General features: G+C 43.3%; 1 protein-coding gene and 1 non-coding gene across 2 annotated transcripts in view; one reads left to right on the top strand and one right to left on the bottom strand.

The window, feature by feature from the left end:
* FAT3 (FAT atypical cadherin 3) overlaps positions 1 to 19,958 on the bottom strand; it is an 801,278-nt gene that overhangs the window by 567,971 nt on the left and 213,349 nt on the right.
* Positions 89 to 197, top strand: LOC113886607. The gene has a single exon (XR_003509493.1). It is a non-coding gene; the product is annotated as a U6 spliceosomal RNA (small nuclear RNA).

The following is a 19,958-nucleotide window of genomic DNA, read 5'->3' as shown; positions in this document are numbered from 1 at the left end:
AGTGCTTCAGTTGGCTCTTTTTGTTTTCAATTTTATTTTTTTTAGATTCTGTAAGTCAATTCTTTCCCATCCAGAGTGGTTTAAAACTGTGTTTGCTTTGGCAGCACATACACTAACAAACTGGAATGATACAGAGAAGATTAGCATGGCCCCTGAACAAGGATGACATGCAAATTCATGAAGCATTATATATTCTTCTAGTGATTGCCAAGAGGGAGGCAGTGGTAGACAGTAAGAGTGGGAGTGTGGGGTTAGCAGATGCAAACTCTTACATATAGAGTGGATAAACAAGGTCCCACAGCATAACGCAGGAGGACTAGTCAATATTCTGTGATGAACCATAATGGAAAAGAATACATACATACATGCATATACATACTACATGTATGTAACATATAATACATATATATGTAAGCACACATATATATATACATACATATATATATATATATATATATATAAAACTGAGTCAATTTGCTTAAAGTGGCAGTTCAACACAACACTATAATCCAACTACAATTCAATAGAGATAAATTTAAAAGAAAAAAGACTAACTTATATAAGAATTCCCATCTATGCAACTCCACTCATGCTGTGTGGCTCTGTCCAGTATGTTCTCCATCATGTCTTTTCCTTTTCTGGTAAATTTCTCTCCTTCTGGTAACATGATTCAGGTATTATTTCCTTTCTGAACTCTTCTTTGAGTCACACATTCCTCCTGCAAAGTTGGTAATGACCTCTTTCATGCTCAGCTTTTACCTTAGCATTTCTGTGGCTACATTCACCCATCACACCCTTTGGTAGTTACTGGTTTACACATATGCCTTCCATATGATATCTTACAGAAGATCACAGTCCATTCTTTTCATTTTGCTAGTTCCAGAATCCAGCAAAGTATCTAAGCGATATCCAATATGTGTATTTTAATGCTGAAGAGTCGGACACAACTGAGCAACTGAACTGAACTGAATGCTGAATTTGAGAGTGGACAATTCAAAATCAAGTCCATGGAATGGGTTTAATTATCTAATGAGAAACACAAGCCAGCTGACAGCAAACTGTTCCCCATAGCTATGAGTTAGAAACGACCTTCATAATAAGTTAACAGTCTTAAAGTAGGAACTAAACTCAACTCAACAACAAAATCACCACCGTTTTGTAAGAACTATCAAAAGAGCAGGTTGTACGAAAGCAATGATGACTAGGAATTCATTTCTAAACTTGAAAAGGGAAACTAATCAAACGATTGTCTCAATAGCCTTTTTATCCTCTACTCCCTTGCTCCATCTCCAGGATCATTCTGCATGGCTGGTATTATCTAAGGCACACATCCAAGCTGCCTTGGCCAAATTTCCCTGGCCGCTGCCTAACCTCCAGCATCTGTCCTGGTACCGACCCTCTGCTCCCACCAAAGGTCAGACACGTCCATCTTTCTCAGCAGGATGTGGACAGATCTGCACCTGTGAAGGATGTGGAGGAGCCCTGAGGAAGCATCTCTCCAGTTTCTGTGTGCTGGCCTCTGAACCGGGACCCGCTCAACAACAGTGCCTCGCAGGTGATCTCGCGCCTCACGGAAACCTCTTCTATCAGGTAGCATCTGGGGTGGGTTGCTAAAATGCTAATTGCTTTCAAGGGACTGGTGGCAACCATGTGAGCTGTTTATGTCACGAGCCAACTCAGTGTCCTGTACTGGATAAAACACTGATGAAGCTTAGCAATACCTGATCCAGGTGGCTCTGCCAGTGGTTTCTTACACACACTTAACAAAACAGCATGTTCATTTTCCCAAAGAAAGAAAAATGTAAAAGAAACTAATTCAAGGGTCATAGAAATTAATTATCATTAATGTTAACATGAAAAGTTAAACGGGTTTTAAGGAGTTCTGTCTGTGGGACGGTGGTTTGTTTAAAACACAACAAAGAAAAAAAAATCTTATACTGGAAGACAAATACATTGACCCACGTGGTTGTTTACACTGTTTCTCACCTTTCAAGTGGTAGAGGCGCAGACCTCCCCCGTGATCCAGCAGTTAAGAATCTGCCTGCCAAGGCAGGGGACACAGGTTCGATCCCCGGCCCGGGGAAGATTCCACATGCCTTGGGGCAATTAAGCTTGTGTGCTCTTTGAGTCTGTGCTCCAGAGCCCGGGAAACAAAACGACTGAACCCACGCCCTGCAAATACTGAAGCCCGTGTGCCCAAGAGTCCATGCTTCGCAACAAGAGAAGTCGCTGCGGTGAGCAGCCTGAGCACCGCAACCAGAGAAAGCCCACGTGCCGCAGAGAGGACCCAGTGCAGCCAAACACAAATAACACTTTTTAAAATTAAAAGCAAAGTGGTGGAGGTTATAACAAAGTATATTTCAGGGGATCACTTGGACCTTGCAAAGCCAATCAGTGGTACCAGGGAAACCCCCAGAGTCAGTCCTAGACTTCAGATGCTTTGAACCACCTGCCTTGTGCCTAGTGGCATTTTTGTTCCTTTCTGACACTAGGTGTTCTTTCGTTCAACCATTACAAGGCAGCATCTTCCTAAACCACAGTCATGGATGTATGAAGTGTGGAGCAAGATGCTCCAGTGAGACTCCACTCTTCGGAAACTGTGGCCAGCACAAGGGGAATAAAATATACTTCTGCTATTCCAGTGATGCAGGACAGATTAGCTAAGGGCCTGGGGCATCCGTTCCTACACCAGGGCTTCTGATTCTATGCCCATCCTGATTCAGACACGCCAAGAACACAGACACCCAGGAATGCAGGACCCAAGGCAAGCACAAAACTGAGAGGCTGGTCAATCTGTGGAGCGCGGTCAGCACTCACCGCTGAATAAATTAGATCAGACGAAAACATGTTTCAGAGCTGGGAAATGACAGGGTTATTCTAGGCTTATAATTTTACAAAGAGCACAAGTTAAACAGGCACCACGGTTCTTCATGCTGAAAGTGGCCAGAGGATCCATTTTCCCCTCACACATCAGGAAAAGCAAGTTTCGTATTTTTTTTTCAACTGGGAATGTTCAGAATCAAAGATGTCACTGCAAAAATATTAAAACACAAGCCACATTTATCCAAGTAAGCGTATTCTTTAGATTTTTTTAAAGCCCAGTTGCAAGAGGGTAGTATGTGGTGCTCTCCTGCTGAGAAAATTATGCCGTTGCTATATGCAGCTTTGCCAAATATGTTTCCAAGAAAGAGCATCATCTAAGCCCGTGTGTTGTATTTCTTGTAGGCGAAGAGATAGTGAAGAAATACAAAACTGATGCAATGCTTTAAAAAGGCAAAATAAGAAAAAACAGGCTAAAATTAAAATTTGATGAATGCAACTACATTTTATTTTGCAATGGAAAACTGCATATGCCAGAGAAATCACCCAGGGGGTCTAACTTTCTAATCAACATCAAGTATTTTGTATTGGCCAGAACACCAACCCAGGACGCATTTTTCTGCTTTGCTCAAAAAACAGCAGACTCTCACTTGTTCACTAGATCTGGGGGAGGTCTTGATTTCATTGTAGCTCCTAGTGCCCTGCGTAAGACTTAGGGGCCTGGGGGTGATGATCTCTGCCATCTTGTTTTTAGATGTGCATGCTAAGTCACTTCAGTCGTGTCCAACTCTTTGCGACCTCATGGACTGCAGCCCATCAGGCCGCTCTGTCCACGAGATTCTCCAGGCAAGAATACTGGAGTGAGTTGCCGTGCCCTCCTCCAAGGGATCTTCCCCACCCAAGGATCGAACCTGCATCTCTTATGTCTCCTATATTGGCAGGCAGATTCTGTACCATCAGCACCACCTGGGAAGCTGTGTTTCTAGATAAGTGATTTTCATATAAGCAAAATAATTCAAGACAAAGGCTAAGTATAGAAGACGAATAGAAAGGAGAAAGATAGGAGATGATATCCCAGCGTGAAGCACAAGAATAAATTATGAGAACTGAGCATTACTCACTGAGTAGTGACGTCTCAAAGAAGCACGTGTCCAAGAGCCCTCTCAGACCTCCTTGCATAACACGCAAAGCAGACAGAGACGGCAGGTATGGCGTCCCCTGTTCCTACAGCAAAAAATGAAAGGATACCCTATGCCAACATCACCAAGATAATACACATAGGTCTCAGAGTTCCAGTGAGCCTGGGCCGTGAAAACGCCCTCTCCTCCGTGAAAGGCTCCATTGAGACTGGCCACACCTTCATCTCAGCTCTGCTAAGAACATTTATTTAGTCTTCAACGCTTTACAGACTCATGGGTCAGAAATTTTCCTCTCCTGCCTGTCAACATATATGGAAATAATGTTCTTGGTGAAAACTCAAATGACCATACAGAAAAGTGTCTTAAATTTTCAACTTGGTGCTATTCAGCAAACCCACCCACACTATTTCCTCTTTTCTTGCTTTTAGTTCAAGCAGGAAATGCTGAAATTCTAGACCTCCAGTCGCGTGTGAAGGGGCCTCTTACGGCAAGATACAGCACAGGGAAGCCCAACTCCGACTGAGGAGCTCTCCATAATGGATGTTTCCTCATCCCCTACCCACAGAAACTTAAACAGGAGAGAGAGATAAGAACAGAGGTGCAGATGGACAAACATGTGGCACCACTGACCGACACCATCTCAGGATTCTAGGACTAGAAGAACAAATGATCGTGGTGGCTTAAAGGCACATATGAGATACAAGAGACAGTCCACAGAAGTAATAACTATCATCTGTTAATCACCGCCTGTGTTCTTTTATGCACACTAACCACTTGATCGCCACATAGCTTATGCTGATATCATGCAAGATGGATCCTATTGTTCCCATTGTACCTATGAAGACAGGCCACTGGGCTGACTGTCTGGACTTTTGCCCCAATAAATGTGTTTTCAAACCCAGAGGGCTCCTTTGCTGACTTTAAAAACTGCATAGGTTCATACTGTGGGAGTTCAACTTTTACTTTGTTAAGATAACATAAGAAGTTAAAAAAGTTTTTTTTTTTGACCTTTGCTAATCACATGAGTTTTGAGTAAGCTCTGGGAGTTAGTGATGGGCAGGGAAGCCTGGTGTGCTGCAGTCCATGAGGTCGCAAAGAATCGGACACAACTGAGTCCCTAAACAAACTGAATTATACTTAAATAAGTTAGGAAAAAAAGAAATGCATTTTCATTTATATGTAGAAATCACGATCACTATTGAGTCTGCAGACAAAGGCCAGGACATACATGGAGCTAAGATTCCACGTAATCAATCCCAAGTTCCCCATGAATCCAAGGACAGTGTGTTAAAAACACTGCCCCATACTCTCTTATTTCTGTAGGTAAATTCTCACAAAGAAAAAATAATATGTGGGACTCAAGATATTCATCCACTTTGCTCACTGAGCCAGAGACCTCAACCAGCACCAGGTATAATTTGGGTCTTTGTAACTTTGGAGAAATATGGAAAATTTGAGGAAAGCCCAGACAAGAGCAATGAAAATGATAAAAGGGCTAGAAGGTAGGAGAAAAGGCTGACGAACAAGGATTAATTAGCCTGGTGAAGAAAAGGCAGTGGGGAACTTAATATTCTCCTTGAAATATAGCAAAGGCTGCTATACAAAATATGATCACCATGATTCACAATTCCACTGAGAATGAAGACAGAGGAAACAGCCTTATGGAAAAGCACGACGAATATAGATTAAGTATAAAATAAATCTTTCATTCTAAGAGTTGGAGGCACTAAAATAGACGATGTCTTGAGGACTTTGCAAATTTTGCCTTCCTGCAATGCCTACTCATGTTCTGTCTTCTCCTCTTGCTCAATTTAAATACCACCTCCCCCACGAAACCCCAAGTCTCTCTTTATACACAGAATATTTCTCAAATTATAGCGAGCACCAGTAACACCTGGAGGGATTATTAAAATACTGATTCCTGGGCCCCATCCCCAGAATAGGTTTGGAGGGGGCCAATGAAACTGCCCGTCTAACAAGCTGCAGATCAGAAGACACACTTCCAGAAGTGATGACCTAGATGCAGCCTCTCCCTACTTCAGGTCTCATAAAAACACATCTACTTCTCTGGGCAACTGTCACTGTTCTCATACAAGGCGGCGCTAGTGGTGAAGAATCTGCCTACTGATGCAGGAGACATAAGAGGCGCAGGTTCAATACCTGGGTTGATCCCTGGGTCAGGAAGGAGGAGGAGGGCACGGCAACCCACTCCAGCGTTCTTGCCTGGAGAATCCCATGGACAGAAGAGCCTGGCAGGCTAAAGTTGTAGGGTCACAAAGAGTCGGATACAACTTAGCACACGCACACATGGCAGCTAATGTACTTTTCTATTAAACTTTGGTCTGATTCAACTTTGAACTTTCTACAGTACCTAGCACACTGTGAACAGCATGCACGCCCTAATACCACCCTTCACTGTTCCCTTAAAAGTGGGTCATTCTATGAAATAATGGCATTGGCAGGAACATGGATGGACCTAGAAATGATCATATAAGTGAACTAAGTCCGGCAGAGAAAGCCAAATATTATATGGTATCACTTACACGTGGAACCTAAAAACATAATACAAACCAGCTTGTGAAACAGAGACAAACTCACAGACACAGAAAAAGTTATGGCTACACAAGGAGAAGGGGGAGGAGGAAGGATAAATTAGGAGATGGAGTTAACATATACACACTACTATATATAAGATAGATAAGCAACATGGATTTATTGTATAGCACATGGAACTATATTCAATATCCAGCAATAACCTATAATGGAAAAAAATCTGAAGCTATAAACCTGAAGCTAAAACAATATTGTAAACCCACTATAGTTAAACAAATGTGTTGAAAAAGTGTATCATTCTGACTTTGTAACTTACCTAGAGGTTTTCCTAGCTTCATTTCTCGTGTATTATTTTTTCCTGTTTCTTTGCCTAAGTGACTCCACAGCGTTAACAGCTTCCAATCTATGCACATGAAATTCTCACATATACCAACTGTATCTAACATTCAATATCAAGAAAAAAATCTAGTGTGATATATGAAAATTTCCTTCTGATAAGGTTAATTTTTTCTCTGAGTTTTGGCTTATGTCCTCAAGACTATATTCCAAGAAAACAGCAGGAAAGGAGACATGTTTTTAATTTATTATTTATTTTGCCTGGTTCTGGCAGGAAAGGCAGGGAGGCCAATGAGCAAATGAGGACCTAGCATGTCTGAAATCATGCTGGTTGCAGCTGAAGTACAGGTCAGAAATTGATCTGGAAAGTTACTCAATAAACTCCCCTTCCTGTGCATCAGCTAAGAATTAAATGCAAAACAAATGACACAAGAATTTACACAGCAGCAAAAATATGGACCCCCCCTGCCCTAATGGAAAAAGTGGGGACATGCCTCTTAGGCTTCAGGTTAACTCAAGTTGATTCAACAAATCTCAGATTATATGCCCAGCAACTGGGTCATCATACCATAATCTCTCAGATGTCTCAACAGCATGGTTGAAGCTCCACTCTTCCCTTAAACCAGTTCCAGTGATTATTCACACACACACACCAAAGAGTTCTACTACAGTAAAGTTTTAAATGGCCACAAAAAGCAATTAGCATGTAGGTGAATAAGCCAGGACAGAACACAGTAAAAAGGTTTTCTGGATTTGTGGAATCTCTAAGCTGCAGTACATCTGATGACAACAAACAAAAATTCACAGAGCACCTTACACAGAGCAGATAATCCTAAAAAGGATCCTCAGGTAAAAACAATCTAAAAATTGGACTTGCTTTTATTCCCTATATCTTGACCCTTGCTTCTTCCATGCATTTTTTCTTTTCCTAGAATGCATGCTCTTCGTTACTTCTTACCAGTGAGTAGATAAACCAATGCAACAGCACAATTTAGCAGTCAAAAACTGATGTCCATTCCACTCGACTTCATTTAGGGAAATTCAAGGTCTATTATCCCAACTGCCAGCACAGAACACTGTCTGAGACAGGCAAAACATGAAAGAAAATTAAAAATCCGAGTCCACTCCAATGAAGAACCATAGCAAGAAGTGACTCTGAGCTGCATGTGGTGGTCTGCAGGCACACCAGCTCGTAACCGTGAAATATGGTCATTATCTCATGGAACTGATCTAATTTTGTACTCAATGCCCTAATATAATGGGTTTCTTTTGAATATCAAACACCAGGACTGGGACCAAAAATTGATAATAATTTGACAGCACTTTCAAGCACAGCTTATTTTCCTTCCACTTGTCACAGTAAGTAGCACCAACTGACAACTACTCCATAGGCTGGATGAATGAAAGAAGACGCATTTGTTGAGCTGAGGAAATGCCAGTGATAAACTACAGCAGAGGACTGATAATAGCTCATTAGAGGGCTTAATACGCAGGCACAAACAGCACGTTTAACGAAAATCTACAAAGGTACTGGAATGCAGCTGGCATAACACTAGATGAATTTTTTTTCTTTAGTACAAAGAAAGGAAGGGGAAAATATGCTTATCTCTTTAAGAATATCAAGGTTCAGGCTGTAAGATTTGTGTTTATAAATGTGTGTATGTGTGTGTGTGTGTGTGTGTGTGTGAATGCCTGCAGACGTGCTAAGCTGCTTCAGTCATGTTGACTTGTGTGACCTATGGACTGAGGCCTGCCAGGCTTCTCTGTCATGGGATTTTCCAGGCAAGAATAATACTGGAGTGGGTTGCCAGGCCCTCCTCCAGGGGATCTTCCTAACCTAGGGATCGAACCTGCATCTCATGTCTCCTGCATTGGCAGGCAGTTTTTTTTAACCACTAGTGCCAACTGGGAAGTCCATATATATATCAGATCAGATCAGATCAGATCAATCGCTCAGTCGTGTCCGACTCTTTGCGACCCCATGAATCGCAGCACACCAGGCCTCCCTGTCCATCACCAACTCCCGGAATTCACTCAGACTCATGTCCATCGAGTCAGTGATGTCATCCAGCCATCTCATCCTCTGTCGTCCCCTTCTCCTCTTGCCCCCAATCCCTCCCAGCATCAGAATCTTTTCCAATGAGTCAACTCTTCACATGAGGTGGCCAAAGGACTGGAGTTTCAGCTTTAGCATCATTCCTTCCAAAGAAATCCCAGGGCTGATCTCCTTCAGAATGGACTGATTGGATCTCCTTGCAGTCCAAGGGACTCTCAAGAGTCTTCTCCAACACCACAGTTCAAAAGCGTCAATTCTTCGGCGCTCAGCCTTCTTCACAGTCCAACTCTCACATCCATACGTGACCACAGGAAAAACCATAGCCGTGACTAGACGAACCTTTGTTGGCAAAGTGATGTCTCTGCTTTTGAATATGCTATCTAGGTTGGTCATAACTTTCCTTCCAAGGAGTAAGCGTCTTTTAATTACATGGCTGCAGTCACCATCTGCAGTGACTCACTGCTCTGGGCTCAACTGTGTGTCCCCATATATATATGAAAATTTCATTAAATCAGGTTAACAAAGAAAGTGAATATACTGGGGTGACATTTATTAACATTGGTGCTAAAATCAGGAATAACAATTGTATGTAACACTTGGCGGCTGCTCCTGCTACTAAGTCACTTCAGTCGTGTCCGACCCTGTTTGACCCCATAGACGGCAGCCACCAGGCTCCCCTGTCCCCGGGATTCTCCAGGCAAGAACACTGGAGTGGGTTGCCATTTCCCTCTCCAATGCATGAAAGTGAAAAGTGAAAGTGAACTCACTCAGTCGTGTCTGACTCCTAGTGACCCCATGGACTGCAGCCCACCAGGCTCCTCCATCCATGGGATTTTCCAGGCAAGAACACTTGCCTAGAGAAATTTAATTTCAAATACAACAAGAAGAAAGCCCAGAAAAAACAGGGACTCTTTTCTCAGGAGACTTATTTGCAGAGCAGGAAATAAAAACAACACTTTTATACATAATGTTTAATTCATTAACAGTTGACAGGATTATTAAAGAAAAATATTTAAAGATGGGCATACTTTTAAGATGGAGTCCTGCTGAAAATGATTCCATTTTATTTTCTCATCAAAGAAAGGCCTTAGCCTAATCCCATAATTTGAAAGAATAGAATTAAAGTCACTCTCTCATTTACTCAAGTCATTAAAAATGCCTTCCTGAGCCTCATGATTCCACAATTTCCATTGGTGTTAATGTATTTGCTAATCCTCTCATTTTCTCAACATCACCACTTATTCCAGTTGTCACACGTTCTGCATTGAATCCCTGCTTCTGAAGATTTTTCTGCCCCCCTAGAATATGATGCACTGATTACCGAAAGGGGCATCCACACCAAAAGTTTGCCTATAACCCTGGAGCCCAGCCTGATGAGGGAGAGAAGCACGCAGTCCCAGTGGACACAGTGGTAAGGGCAGGGGAGGGCTGGCTTCTGGCGAGTGCTCCCTACACACCCTGCCCCGGACAACATCTCTCAGCTACTGATAGATCCAACTCAATCTCTCGACTCAGGCTGTGGTTCTTGCTCCCCTAGCACATGGAGTTAGGAGAATTGGACTCAGAGAACCTAAGCAGCCAGCCAGGGTGGATACAGCTAAGCAGAGAAAGCACTGCAAGCTGTCCCACTGGCCTGGGCTCAACTGTGTCCCCCAAAGTCATAGGTTGAAGCCCCAACCCACCAAAGCGTGTGTACTGGAGACAGGGCCTTGCAGGAGGTAATCAGGATGCAATGAGGTTATGAGCACCGCACCCGGATCCAACAGGGCTGGTGTCCTTATAAGGTGAGACGTGAGCGAGCCACCTCTCCTCCCCCGTGGCCCCTGCCACTTCATCCTCTCTCCATCTCTCTCGGTGAACACTCATAGGGAAAATGCACATGAGGACAGGGCCATCGAACAAGCCAGGAAAAGAGCTCTCAGCAGAGACTGAAGCCTGCCTGAACCTTGATCTTGGACTTTCCAGCCTCCAGGGTTCTGAGATAATAAATTTCTGTTCTTTAAGGCCTCCAGTCTGTGGAATATTGTTACAGCAGCTCCAGCTGGCTAAGACACTTGGTTTAAAGCTCTCCCTTGCCACGTTGCCTCATGGGATACAAAGGTTCATTCCCCCTCAATTTCTACAGCAGAAGCCTCCTTCTGATCCCCTTGGACTTTCATTGTCTCCTTATTAGCTACATCCATATGAATGAAATAGATGATTCTGTAGGAGGCTCATCATAATTTAACAGGAATTAATGCCCTCTTATTATAAAAGACCCAACAAGCCGTTGCTTCACAATCAGCCACAACTGGAATTAATTCGTGTCAGATGAACATCAAGAAAAATCCATTTATGACCCTGAAGTCATGAAATTTAGCATAATTACACATGCTCTTGTTTGGGTAATTTTTTCTCTCCTCATTAAATTAAGGGTCTACATTCGATTTCAATCTGATCAGTCCTGACTAGTTGTATGTCTGTAATCAAGGGCATTTCCTCTCAAATCAACCCAGGGTTTTGCAGGCAAACTGAACTACAAGCATGAACAGAAGCCAAGGTACTGACTATTGAAAACTCAGAAGGTAACACTTTACCGACAGCAGAGAATCTCACTCTTACTATTTATTCATGCTTTCCCTCAACAACTATTTATCGAGCACCTATTATGCACGAGGCAGTGTTCTGGGTATTTGGGAGACATATGAAGTAATAGTGGAGGAGGAAATGGCAACACCCTCCAGTATTCTTGCCTAGAAAATCCCATGGAAGGAGGAATCTGGCGGGCTACAGTCCACGGGGTCACAGAGAGTCAGACACGACTGAGCACGATGAAGTAATAGCCCGTGAGCATCGTTCTGAGAAGCTCTAAAGCACGTGCCTGCCTTTCTTTTCACCTCTGTATCCTCGACTCTTCAACAGCACCCAACACTTGGTATTTGTTCCATCATCCAATGAATAAACACGTTTTTTCAAAAAGAATCCTTTTAGTGTTACCAGTCAATCTCCATCTCCCTATCTTTCTCTCTTAAACCTACTCTGCCCCTTTTACTCTCTTGCAATATCGCCTAACTAATTTTTCTAGCAAATAAAATCATCTGGTTTAAGCCTGAACAGAGAGACTTCCCTTGAGGCAGGTCTCTGGCAGGTAGAATAATTGTCATCTTCAGAAAAGTTCAGTCTTCCAGGGTCTCTTTCTCTAATTATCTCCAGAGGTCAAGCCTTCTAAGATAGTAGGGGAAAATTTCTTCAGTCATTAACTTGACAATGTCATGAAAAAACAGAGGCCTCTCCTGGGTCTGTAGGGTAGATTCGTCGGTTGTCTGGGAAAAGGGCACAGATCTGGAGAATCTGTTGCTGCCTAGAAGGATGTGTCTGTCTAATCCACGTTGGCAATTTCGGGTGCCAGGGACCCAGAGGCACCTGGAATTCACCCACTGGGAGCTACTAGGATGTGCTGTTCCTGGTTCCCAGAAAGGGATGAAATTAGTGCCCCTCCAGGCCAGGCTCATGGAGCCCATGACTGTAAAGACTCCACGTAAGTTATCTTTCCCTTTGGAAAAAATTCTAGAAGTCCGTGCAGTCTGCACAGCTTTCTGGCCAGCAAATTAATCATGTGCATAAAGCAAAGAAATCAGATTATGTTTGGGGAAATCAGATGCTGTTCCCTTGGTTACTCTAATTTAGGAAGCACTAAGGTATTTATTTAAGAAAGGGAACAATTAGCTACAAAATAATTTTTAAGGATCCCTTATGTGCTAAATATACAGTTAGAAAGGAAGTGTTTAAACTGTTACTAAAATATGGTTTTATCAGGGACTGGGGTAACACAAGGAATAAGAAATAAAATAGCTCTTTTTCTCTAGATTACTAACTCCTGAAACAATTTCTCAAAGAACAAGACAATCTCCATAGAAACATTAAGACGGAGTCATAGAATGTATGGCTCAAATGGTAAAAGAGAGGCCTTTTAAAAATTCTGCTGTTGCCACACTAAAAGGAAGAAATTGAGCTCTCAGTGGTGCCTGGGTAGGATATATAAGAAGCCATATATAAATCAAGCAGCATGTATGCATGAACCAAAGCATGAACCAAAGCATGAAGCTTTTTTTTAACTGCTTTTACAATAACAAGTCATATTTAAAGTGTCAAGATTACATCCTAAAAGAGTCAAAGTTTTCATGACTTTAACTAAGTCATGAAATAGGAAAAGCTCAAACTGATTTTGCAAAAAGCAAAATGTTACTGGTCGTAGAAAATTTTAAATATTTGCAAACTGCCTACGAATAGAAAATTTGTGGCCACTCCCATTTCCTACTTTCTCTACCCAACTAAATGCATACTTTTTTGAAAAGTTCTCCAATTAGTTCAAAGATGTCAATGTATAAATAAATGGGAGCCTCATTCTCATGCCATCCCTTGCGTGCGTGTGTCTGTGGGTTTGGTTGTGCTGTCCAACTCTTTGCAACCCTGTGGACTGCAGCCAGCCAGGATCCTCAGTCCATGGGAATTCTCCAGGCAAGAATACTGGAGTGGGTTGCCATGCCCTCCTCCAGGGGATCTTCCCAACCCAGGGATGGAACTTGAGTCTCTTATGTCTCCTGCATGGCAGCTCGGTTCTTTACCACTAGCGCCACCTGGGAAGCCCATCCTTTGATACCACTCAAAAGAAGACTGGATGAGAGCATGATATTGAGAAAGTTCGTCCCAAATAATACGACCTCTTTTAACAGGGTTTGAGAGGCTCTGCTGCCGTGAATGTCACATACCGCCCCTGGATGTACCTCAAGATCGTTTTGCTTCTCTGAAGCACCACAGGAAGGCATTAGGAAGGAATCCTGCACGATCAGAATGATATATGTAAACTTGGGGAAAACAGAAGCAACCTCTACACTTGGAAGTGAAGGATCTGTCAAACAGGAGAGTTCTGCTTGGGAAGAAATGGCCATGAGAACACAGGAAGCAGCAGTAAATAAGAGATGTATTAGGACAAGTGCCAGTAAGGCAGCCTCACCTACTGGCCATGCTGGGCTCAGAGGCCACGACCCACACACAGAAGGATCAAGCTGGGACCAAATGCAGAGGGAAGACCTCCAAATCCACCAGAGCTCACTGAGGAACGGGGCTGAGGACCTGACAGAGATAGATTGTCTATTCTAGCCATCCAGGATAGTTTACCTGGGATGAGATTCTTCCCATTCTTTGCTATTCTTTCTCCTGCCTGACAAAATTAATCACTCCCCGCTCGGTGCCTCCCTTCCCCAGTCATACCGTCCACCAGGACAGCACCTGTTGCAGAGCATTTCAGTTACAGACACATCTGTCTTTTCAGTTGCAAAGCTCCTTGAAAGCATGAGTTGCATCCTTTTAACCCTTGTACTCTGGAATAATGGCAGAGAGATTAATACAGAATCAATGCTTGATGAGATGGTTAGATAACATCACGACTCAATGGACATGAATCTGAGCAAACCCTGGGGAGCACTGAAGGACAGAGAAGCCTGTCATGCTACAGTCCATGGCGTTGCGAAGATTAGGACAACACTTAGCAACTGGACAACAACAATTTGCTACATGGAAAAACAAATGAATAAATTCATAGATAAAAGCTCCAAAACCTTTAGCTGTTTTTCTTTATGGGATAAAATTCATTACCAATATTTCCCATACTTATCTTCCACCACTTCTTAATGCAAACTCTTTCTTCTCACTGCAGCAGACTGACCTACATGGACCCACACCTTCCCATCTCTAAACCTTTAATAACAGACTAGAATATTCTTACAGATCTGCTCTACCTCTGAAAATGGCAACTCCAAATTTGAAGGTCTAGTTCAAATCTAACTCTTTTATTTTGCCATCTTAGATGTTATCCCCAGCTTTCATCTCTAAACATCTACTGTTCTCCTGGTCTGTAATGTCCACAATCACATGTTGCAATGAATCGTATTTAGTGTGCTTCTTCTGGGAGCCTATGTTCCAAAAGGCAACCCTCCTTTTTATGGAATAAGCAGGAGTGGGAGTGGCTAAAGGAAACACAGATAGTCAGTGAGAAACCTAGAAGCAGAACAATTTAAGACGACGGTGAGGGTGGGGGACTTAGAAGACTGGGTAAAGCAGAGAAGATGCAAGACCTCGAATAGGGGACCGCTGTAATGTGACATCGTGCTCAGCTACCACAGTCTGTTTCTACTTCTTGCCATTAAGGTGTTCTTTTCCCCTCTATCCTCATCAACTCTTTTTGTCTTTGCTCAGAAACAGAAGAGTGGATGGGGAGCTTAGGCTCTGAATTATGCATCTTACTCACCCATTAATAGCTATGTGAGTGAAGTCGCTCAGTCGTGTCCAACTCTTTGCCACCCCATGAACTGTAGACTACCAAGTTCTTCCATCCATGGGATTTTCCAAGCAAGAATACTGGAGTGGGCTGCCATTTCCTTCTCCAGGAGATCTTCCTGACCCAGGGATTGAACCCAGGTCTCCTGCATTGTAGGCAGATGCTTTACTGTCTGAGCTACCAGGGAAGTCCAGTAATAGCTATATGACTGAGAAAATTACTTAACTAACCCCTTTAATCTGTTAACCAGTTTTTTTAGTTGATAGATATCTTAGTGTTGCACTATCTCCTAGGAGAAATACTTCTTAGACATAATATATTTTTGTAGATTATACTGCTGGGTTCAGTTGCTAATAATTTATTTGGGATTTTCACATTTATATTTGCAAGTGAGAGTTACCCACACTTTTATTTCTTAGGTTTATCCAGTTTTGGTAAAAACGTTAGCCTTATAAAACAAAGTGTGCCATCTGCTTCACTCCCCACCCCCACTTTTTAAAAGTTCCTAGAAGACTTTGAATAGAATAGAGATTATATACTACTTGAAAGTTAGGTAAGCTTGATGTAAGACTATGGGTCAGTATCTTGGTGGTGCAGGGAAGGTTGGGTGGAAGTGGGAAGAGAGGGAAAGAGTTCTGATTTCTGATTCTACTGTTTTATGCTCACCCCACTCTTCCCAACTTCCTTTAAGATCTTCTCTTTGTTGCGGTTTCCTGCAGTTTGAATATGACATGTATAAGTTCAGTTCAGTTCAGTCGCTAAGTCGTGTCCAACTCTTTGCGACCCCATGAATCGCAGCACATTGAGGCCTCCCTGTCCATCACCAACTCCTGGAGTTCACAGACTCACGTCCATCAAGTCAGTGATGCCATCCAGCCATCTCATCCTCTGTCGTCCCCTTCTCCTCCTGCCCCCAATCCCTCCCAGCATCAGAGTCTTTTCCAATGAGTCACCTCTTCGTATCAGGTGGCCAAAGTCCTGGAGTTTCAGCTTTAGCATCATTCCTTCCAAAGAAATCCCAGGGCTGATCTCCTTCAGAATGGACTGGTTGGATCTCCCTGCAGTCCAAGGGACTCTCAAGAGTCTTCTCCAACACCACAGTTTAAAAGCATCAATTCTTCAGTGCTCAGCCTTCTTCACAGTCCAACTCTCACATCCATACATGACCACAGGAAAAACCATAGCCTTGACTAGACGGACCTTGGTTGGCAAAGTAATGTCTCTGCTTTTGAATATGCTATCTAGGTTGGTCATAACTTTCCTTCCAAGGAGTAAGTGTCTTTTAATTTCATGGCTGCAGTCACCATCTGTAGTGATTTTGGAGCCCAGAAAAATAAAGTCTAACACTGTTTCCACTGTTTCCCCATCTATTTCCCATGAAGTGATGGGACCGGATGCCATGATCTTCATTTTCTGAATGTTGAGCTTTTAAGCCAACTTTTTCACTCTCCACTTTCACTTTCATCAAGAGGCTTTTTAGTTCCTCTTCACTTTCTGCCATAAGGGTGGTGTCATCTGCATACCTGAGGTTATTGATATTTCTCCCAGCAATCTTGATTCCAGCTTGTGTTTCTTCCAGTCCAGCGTTACTTATGATGTACACTGCATATAAGTTAAATAAGCAGGGGGACAATATACAGCCTTGATGTACTCCTTTTCTTATTTGGAACCAGTCTATTGTTCCATGTATAGGTGTGGGCTTTTGGTATTTGTCTGGTTGATTGGTTAGTTGATTACCTGGTATTTGTCCTGCTTGATATTCTCTGAGCTACCTGGATCTCTTGGTTTGTGTCTGTCATTAATTTTGGAACATTCTTAACCATCATTACTTCAAATATTTCTTCTGCCCTATTGTTTGTCTCTTCTGCTGCTCATAAAAGAAACATTGTATCTTTTATACTATCCTACCCTTCTTGGAGGTTGTGTTTGTCTTTTTCCCCCACTCTTTTTCCTCTTTACATTTCAGTTTTGGAAGTTTTATTGACTTACTTTAAAATTCACCTATTCTTTTTGTTTAGTGATGTTAAACCTACCTATGAATCTATCAAAGCCATTTTTCGTTTGTTATCATTTTTTTGTATCATTCCATCATAGCTCAGTTGGTAAAGAATCTGCCTGCAATGCAGGAGACCCTTGTTCAATTCCTGGGTCAGGAAGTTGCCCTGGAGAAGGGATAGGCTACCCACTCCAGTAATCTTCGGCTTCCCTGGTGGCTCAGTTGGTAAAGAATCTGCCTGCAATGTGGGAGATCTGGGTTTGATCCTTGGGTTGGGGAGATTCCCTGGAGAAGGGAAAACTACCCATTCCAGTATTCTTGCCTGTAGAATTTCATGGACTATACAGTCCAGGGGGTCACAAAGAATCAGACACGACTGAGCAACTTTCACTTCTCTGCTGACATTAACCGCATGGGTTTGTATTTTGTCTGTTTTTTTCACTAGAGCCTTTAACATATTAACCATAATTATTTTAAATTTTTTGATCATTGCAAAATCCATGTCATATCTGGGCCTTGTTCTGATGAATGTTTGTCTCATCAGAATGTACGCGTGTATGCACACACACGTGTGCATGTGTGTGAGTATGAGAGAAAATTTTTTCTTGCCTTTCGGAATGATAATTTCTTACTGAAAGCAAGACGTGGAACATAGAATGATAGTTATTGAAAGAAATGGGACTTTAGTGTGAGAATCTGTATTAATCTGGCGAGGAGAGAAGCTGTGTTTCATGTTTGGTGTAGCTGCTGGGTACCCGAGGCTTCAGATCCCTGCGCTGGGTGTCCCCGTCCCTCCTCTCTGGGCGTGTGGACTTCCCTGTTTACTGTTTCTCAGAGAGAGCCCGTGTTTCGTGTTCTCTTCAGCGTTACTCCACTAGTATTCCTACTGGAGGCTGGCTAGTGCAGGGGCAGGGTGTGGGGGAAAGGAGTGTCCTCAGACGCGCTCCTGTGTCTCAGGCTGGTGAGCCTGTCTCAGGGCTGTGCCTTCTGTCCCCCTCCAGGAGCAGAGGCCTATTTCTCGCCTCTCTCCTCCTGATCGTCTTCCTGGCTGTAACATTTCCAGTCTCTTTCCTCAAACTCCCTCCCCTGTTGACTACGGCTTATATCAGGCTGTTGGAACATTCTGGCCAGCCCACTATTCCTCTTCCCTGAGGTGAGGGGAGAGGCCTGGGGCAGCTGGAGCGGGGCCAGTTCTCCTTGCTCATCTGGGATAAGGTGTCAGAACTGCCCTCTGGAAAAGCCCTCACCACTGAAGAGCAGACCTGTGTCAAGGAGAAGGGCCTGGGCAGAGCCCCTTTATTGCACCCGTTCCCTTCCCAAGGCCATGAGGGGCACTTTCCAGTGTCCTCTTCCTAAGCACTAGGTAGGTTCCAGAGGTGTGGGTGTGTGTGCTCAGTCACTTCAGTTTTGTCTTAACTCTTTGGGCCCCATGGGCTGTAGCCTGCCAGGCTCCTCTGTCTATGGGATTCTCCAAGGAAGAATATTAGAGTGGGTTGCTAAGCCCTCCTCCAGGGGAGCTTGCTGGCCTAGCGATCGAACTCAGGTCTCCTGCATTGTAGGAAGATTCTTTATCCACTGAGCCACCTGAGAAACCCAGGTTCCAGAGGTAAAGGTTGTGAACAGCGGTGACCCACTTAGACCTCAGCTCCCAGGAGCTTTTCAGTCTTCCACTTGTCTGTTCTCAGCCATCGGGAATTCATCGAAATCACTATTAAAATATCCTACTAGTTTATGGCACCTGCTGCTTTCCGTTCCAGGTAACCAAATTCCAAGAAAAGTCAATGTCCAGTTGGATCCGGTGTTGCTGTGGACTAAGGATGCTGCCTGCCAGGTCAGTAAACAAAGGATACTGCAGCCGTTAGCCCAGAAGGTAAGACCTGAGGGAACTCAGGATGGAAAGAGAATGTCCTCCATCAAGCCATCAGACACAGCAGCCACCCCTGGCCATGGCGTACCCTGAGGACCCTCAGGAGCAGAAGGCACAGGATACTGGGTCCATATCAAAGGAAGTGATACAAGACTCCTGCATCTTCCCACACAAAGAAAAGTGCTAAATTCCTTAACTTGAGGTATCTGCTTTTCTTTAATTAACACTAATCTGTCCATGTTCCAACAACCTGATCTTTATTCCAAAAACTCCTACATATCCTGAGTCCCTCCCTTACTTCTTCAGAGCAGTCTCTTAAAGTTATCTGATGGGCTATGTCCCAGGGTTAAGTCCCCAGTTCTGTCTGCCAAGTAAAAAGCATAACTCTCAACTCGTAGGTCGTGTATATTTTTTAGTCAACACTGTAATGTTGAGAGTGAAAATATCCTAACTCTCTACATCTCAGAGATGGAGTTAGAAGTCTCCTTTTCATGGTTTTAATCTTTTGGGGTTTTCTATTTCTTATAGGGTCAATTTAACTAATCTATTCAAATTAGAGTCTGTTTGATCAAAGACCCAACCATTTTCTATACCCAGAACAGGAAGTGGTTCTGCTGCTCTCAGGAGCTTAGTCACAGACAGCATGAAGGGTGTGGAAGCCAGTTGGGAGACCTGGCTTCTAGTTCACTGCCTGTGGGCTTTGGACCTGTGGACCCCAGGTCAAACAACACGGAGGGAACACAGCACCACCCATCAACAGAAAATTGGATAAAAGATTTACTGAGCAGGGCCCTGCCCATCAGAACAAGACCCAGTTTCCCCCCTCAGTCAGTCTCCCATCAGGAAGCTTCCATAAGCCTCTTATCATTATCCAT

This window comes from Bos indicus x Bos taurus, chromosome 29 (genome assembly GCF_003369695.1).
Source record: "Bos indicus x Bos taurus breed Angus x Brahman F1 hybrid chromosome 29, Bos_hybrid_MaternalHap_v2.0, whole genome shotgun sequence".
Lineage (NCBI taxonomy): Eukaryota > Metazoa > Chordata > Mammalia > Artiodactyla > Bovidae > Bos > Bos indicus x Bos taurus.
This window is presented reverse-complemented; position numbering and strand designations above follow the sequence as displayed.